A 6,744-nucleotide genomic window follows, 5' to 3' on the forward strand; every position below is an offset into this window, starting at 1 on the left:
CAAGCGCCTGTAGAGAGTGGTAAAGACTGCGGAGAAAATCACCAGGACTCCACTGCCCTCTCTGCAGAGCATTTACCACCACAGGGTGCATAGGAAAGCTGCCTCCATCCTCAAAGATCCCACCCACCCCCAGCACGGACTGTTCACCTTCCTACCATCTGGCCGGAGGTTCAAAAGTGTGAAATGCAGGACCACTAGACTGAAAAACTCTTTCTTTCCCTCTGTCATCAGACTCCTAAACAGCTGACAGGAGCTTATTACCAGGAATACGTCATGTAATGTCGACCTGTACTGTTTACATTCTCAGTTTGCACATTCATAATTGCACACTGACTGTTGACTGCTGCACATGCTGCTCCCATGCAGCATACATTCTCTATTATATTCTTATATATTTTTATTATATTTCTGCATTTGCTGCTTAAAGTGCCTTAGATTTTGTTACTTATTTATCTACTTTATATTTCATTTGTATTTTGTGGCATTCATGTGGACGACAAAGTAAGAATTTCATTGTATAGGGAAACATGTTTCCTAACTGTGCATATGACAAACACTTTGACTTTGAGTTGCCTTAACTGTGTTTGTTTTAGCTTTGACCATGTAGCGACTGTTGTCACTCTTCTACCTCAGCTTTGTGACTCTGCATTTGTGTCCTTATTCATGAGTCAGTTTTCTGGTCACTCACAAGGTCAGTGTACATTATAGATTTTCTTCCATGCAATTGTAAATAAAACAGCCCTCAGAATTCAGACTTACAGAGCCTATACAGTAAACTGAGGTACTGGATGATGAAACCCTACATTAAAGTGACAATTTGGTATCCCTGGGGACATCTTTTATTTTTATTATTTATTATTAATGTTTGTACATTGAATTTAGTTAAGCTATCTTGATCAAAGGATAAGGCTGCTCTTTTTCTATATTCATACTATTTTCAGTGATCTACATACAGGGACTAAAACCCACAGTGATTTGCCTCTACTCATAGTTAATGTCCATCAGTCTGTCAGTCCTGAATCAGCTTCTTCATCTGTGCCATAGACCTACTGTACTTGTTGTTCAAAAGGATTAAAACCCATCACACTGCTGCACTGTGTGGCTTATTTCTTTATTAGCAAACCCCAGGCCTGCGTGTGAGGAGCTAATGGACTGTAAATAAAGCTGAGAGCTCACAAAATCTTGCGCATGTGCAGTTGACTCTAACTTGTACTATCTTCAGGAAATTATGGCTGCATATAACCATTGGGGTAGAATAGTTGAGTCTGGGGTTTCATAATGAAAAAATGTGTCACCCAGTGCAGCTGGTGTGTTTCTCTTATGTGGTTTTAATCATTTTTGAGCAATAACTCAGAGCTATCGCACAGATGAACAAGCTAACCAGGAGTGACAGACATTAACCATGAGTTATAGTCTCTGAAAATACTATTAATATAGGAAATGACTGGCCTTATCCTCTAAGGAGAGTGCATTTAGAAGTCTTCATAGTGAGTATTGTTTTATTAGATTACAGAAACATGTAGAGTAGCCAACTACTCTCTCATTCCTCCTGGTATATACTGTAGTTGTATGAGTTCATATTTTTTTGAAAAAACCTTCCCCCTAGGTCTAAGCTCACAGTGATTTGTATCCTCTACCAACGTAGTTACCATCTTGGCTTGCAGTTACAAGTCAGTATTTTTTGACCTGTAAACAGCCTTGTGGCCCCGCAGCTCCATCAAAGCTATTCTCAGTCTATTGGACCTCATTGTGTTGCATTTGTGATGGAGTGTGGTTTGAAAATATACAATTTGATAATTGCTTGATAACATTTTAATAACCTAAATGTGGAGATGACTGTGCCTTGTTCATCGCCACCCATGAACTGGTGAACACAAACATTGTGTCCAGGTTTTGTTTGTCTCTTCATTATATAAGCTGTATTTTAACTAGCTGTCCATAGTGGGTCTGTACAAGCTCCAAAATCTAAATCATTAAGTTCAGAATCTGCTTTATTGGCCAGGTGTGTCAGACACACGAGGAATTTGACTGTGGTACATCGGCTCTCAATGTGTATGTACATATCCCAATGCAAGGGGGCAAGTAAACAGTAAACCTGCATAAGGCTGTGTAATATAACAAAATAAACAGTATTAACAAGCAACAAACAGTGCAAACAATGCAAAATAAGCAGTATAAACAGGCAGTAAACAATGTAGACAGACAAGGAATGCTCATTTTGATTTCTTAATTACTTAAAAAATAGAGACCTGTATGGATCTGAATAGTCTGTACAATGTATATTTACAGGTATTGCACTGAGGGTTATTGTCCAGTCATACTATCTTGGGTCAAGTATTCATCAGAGTGACAGCCCGGGGGAAGAAACTGTCCCTGTACCTGGTTGTCTTGGCACACAGTGACCTGTAACGCCGTCCAGAGGGGAGGAGTTCAAACAGATTATGTCCCAGGTGTGAGGGGTCAGCAGTGATCCTCTCCGCCCTCCTTTTGACCCATGAGGTGTACAGGTCCTCCATGGAGGGCAGGCCAATGACCTTTTCTGCAGTCCTGACTGTCCACTGAAGTCTGTACTTGTCCTATTTGGTTGCTGAGCCAAACCAGACAGTGATGGAGGAGCAGAGAACAGACTCGATGATTCCTCTGTAGAACTGTATCAACAGCTCCTGAGGCAGGCCAAACTCCGTAAGCTGGCACAGAAAGTACATCCTCTGCTGTGCCTTTTTGATGATGTCCTGATGTTGGACGTCCATGTCCACTGGGTGTTCTACTTAAACCTGCTTTATATTATCATACTTCATGTTTATTCCAAACCCTGCGATGGACTGGCGACCTGTCCAGGGTGTACCCCGCCTCTCGCCTGCAGCTGGCTGGGATTGGCTCCAGCCCCCCTATGACCCTGTTTGGGACTAAGCAGTATAAAAAATGGATGGATGTTTACTCCATGTCCATTGTTCTAACATACACATACAGTATAAACACAGGGTGGCTTAAAGAGCAGATCTGATTATTCCACTGATCAATTTAAAATTGACTAGAATATTATATAGAAAGAAATATATACAGTACATAAAAACACATTTTTAATATGTGTGACACTTTAAGCAAGAGCTAAACAAACTTCAGCCATGAACAAAGCTAAATGAACCATAGCAGCAAAATTCAAGTAAGATTTAAGAATAAATCAACTGGTATATTAGCATGGTGAGCATGGACAGATGGCAACCACATGCCTGTTTAAGGCCTCTCGGAGGTTAGACTGAGGTCAAAGAGCAGATATGTAATCCTCACACACTCCCTTTCTCTCTGCACCTCCCTTTATTGCTCATTTCTTTCACTTCTGTTTTTTCTTAGTTTTGTGTCATTTGCTCACTTTTCTTTCTGTCTTCCTGCCCTTTCTTCTCATTTTCTTCACATAAAAGTTAATATCACTCAGCAAAAGATTAGAGGCAATGGCAGCAGAGCAAGTGTTTCTCATTCTTTTGTCCTCTTTATGTTTGCATTTCTGTGCATTTTTTCCTAGTGTTTTGGGGCATGTTTGAAGCTTTTTTGAAGCCACATCAGAGATGACATGTTGTCTGCAGATTTTCAAACAATTTCCTTTTGTAATGCAAATGGATGTAACTCTTGTCAATAGGTAGAAGAGTCGACGCGTGTTGAATGGATAGCCTGAAATTTTTGGTCATGCGGCATTCTGACTGCTTTGAAGGATTGTAATGTTAACTGACTGTGATGAGGGGTTGTTTTAGGGCTTCACTGACTCAACTCAACCACAGTCACACATGATTTACAAATAGGCACACACAGACATACATCTTGTGGGTTCTCACATTTCTGCTTCATTGCTCCCTGTCAGAACTCAACCCCCAACACACACACGCACTGCTTCTAGGCCTCCCCACAGTGCAAAGAAGCTACAGCATATCTGTCTACAGTGTATCTCCTCCTCCTTCTCCTGCCTCCTACCACTCCAGCTTTGCTCCTCTAACCTCGGCCAGGTGTTTGCCTACAGCCACCCAGCTCTTCATCTCCAGGCCGCCAGACCAACGCTGATGTAATTGTTCTCTCCACTGATCCATGAAAACGGAGAGAAAGACAAGGGAGAAAAGGAAAAAAGCAGAGAGAAAGAGAGAGACAGTACAGTAAGTGTAAAGTCAAAATGAGGGCTAGGATTTTGTGAAAGGGAGGTGTGGGCAGCAAGGAAGGATGTGTATTTGTGATTGTTTTTAGAAAATGGAGTGTGAGACTGTGCATGTTTATGAGAAGGTCATAGAGATATGTTGGGTAAAAGGTTTAGCCAAGTTGTAATGATTTTTATTTGTGTATGTGTGCATTTCCAGGTGTGTATGGAGCCATCTGCATGCATGACCATCTCCCAAGAGGGACAAAGCTGCTCCACCGTGGGACTGTGGCATGCTTTTAGTGGTTGTCTTGTAAGGACAGTGCCAATTAATGTATTCATGATATTTATATATTTAAATATATTTATTAAGGGGTTAAACCCACAGGGGGAGGTGGCTTGCCATTTTCTTAATGACATGCAAATGGGGTGTAATGTTTTGTTCTGTTTCAAGCCCATTCCAGAGAGTGTTGTGGGAATTATACCACAGTTTGGTTAATACACCACTGACTGTCTGGACTCTAAAAATAAGTTTGAGCATTCAAGAAATACTATTAATAATAATACTAAGAAGAAGAAGCAGAAGAACAACAGACACTTTTGCTATTTCATCTGACACTCTCATCCAGTTATCCTTTAAGTACATGTAACAGGAGCACTGACCATCATTATTATATGCAGTCAGTAATCAAGAATTACAAGGATGTCCTGGAAACACATCAAGCAAACATGTGCCTTTGGAATGAACATATATAATAGAAAAGCTCTAAGGCTTAATATGATTCACTGAGTCACAATTGATCACAATTATAAAAATACTAAAATTAAGTGGTTGCATTATATATATAAATTCTTCTTTGCTTGTTATCTAATATTACACACGGGTATGTTAATAATATTACAGCCACTACATCACATCAGTAAAACTATGCAGTTTTCTGCTCAGCAAATGAATTCATTCATCAAGTATATTCTATTTGTTCCTGCATGAAACAAACAACATTAATTTATTGCTGGAGATTACAACATTTAGCAGGGATCCCCTGGAGTTTTGAATGAAGTGTTCAATTAGATTAATGCTTCTTCCCTATGTGGCTGACCTGTGGCACAGTGATGCAATGATACTGTATCAAATTAGAGAATCACAGGGAGAGAAAGCCTCCTGCTGTCGAAGATTTAAATATTGCAAATACAATAAACAGCTTGATTTGTTTTTAATGTCTGTTACTTTACTCTGCCCCCCTGTTCACTGTTCGTGGTAATATTTTATTCTTGAGAATAAGTAACTAATTCTTTGGTGCTGTATTTATTTATTTCCCACAGTTCCACACTTTTATTGTTGTTTATCAGTTGTGAAGATATCTTGGCACCTTAGCTACCTGGGCAACTTAACTGGACATTTAAGTGTATATTAAGTCAGAAATATATAAAGCTGGAAAATTAGAAACTATTTTCAGAACACTGCTCTAGCAGAGCTGCTGAAGAAATAGTCTGACATTTTGGGAAATTCGGTTCAGTGTCTACCAATGACACTGAACCAAATGTTTTATCTTTGCATAAACCAAATTGTACAAGCAACGAGCTTACTTTTTGATTTTGACATTTCAGTTTTTTAAAGATTTGAATAAACAAGATAAGATGCTTCTGTGAGCATTGGAGCTGGATTTTATCAAGCTGTTTCCTTCTGTTCCATTCTTTATGCTAGGCTAAGCTAACCAGCTGCTAGTACTGCTACTGTACATATTTGGGAAAACAAGACAGTCATGTCAAATTCTACTTTGAATTACTATTTTAAGGTAAACATATTAAAGCACTAAACTTTGTGTTGAGGACTGAATGGTCTATTAGCATGCACCTATTGTCTGGGTTGGCAAGTAAAGCTGACAACAGTGTCAATGGTGAACTCAATTATAATGCCAGACAAGATGTAGCAGATGACGTATCTTTACTGAGCACGATAAACAGTACACCACACAAAAGTCGAGAAAACATACTCAAATCGATAATACCAGTCCAGGGTCAATGCCAGCAAACTCACACAGCCAAGAAATCCAAAACAAGAGGTCAGAGAGGGGAGTCTGATGATCGTGCACAGTAATCAAAACAAAATCAGGAGGGTTAGGCAATAATTGGTAGTCAAAGGCAATCCGGGGTCAGAGCAGGAAATACAAGCAACAAGAATAACCCTGGAATGTGTGAAGGGGAGTCAAGAACAATCTGGTAGCTTTCCGGTGGGGGGGTGGGGGGGGGGGAAGCTGCTTATAACGGGGTGAAGGTGTAAACAATGAATGCTTGATTAAAGTAAATAGTCCATAATTGAGATATGGCTATAACAGGAAGTTGACAAAATAAAAGCACGAGACCAGAAACAGGCGGGACAGAATCATGATACATATGGTATCTGTTCAATAACCCTTATTTTTAATGCATACCTAGGCATAATATTTTATGTTTTTAATTATATTATTTGACTTGTGATGGGAAAAAATGTCTGTTACACACATGCTCCACCTTTCCCCAGGACCACCGGGACAGAGGGCCAACTGACACCAGTCACAGCCCCAGCACACCAAATCACCGCTGCTTCAGACTCCAGAGCCCCAGTAGCCCGAGCCACGGCTAACACG

The sequence above is a fragment of the Monopterus albus genome, unplaced genomic scaffold (genome assembly GCF_001952655.1).
Source record: "Monopterus albus unplaced genomic scaffold, M_albus_1.0 scaffold145.1, whole genome shotgun sequence".
Taxonomy (NCBI): Eukaryota; Metazoa; Chordata; class Actinopteri; order Synbranchiformes; family Synbranchidae; genus Monopterus; species Monopterus albus.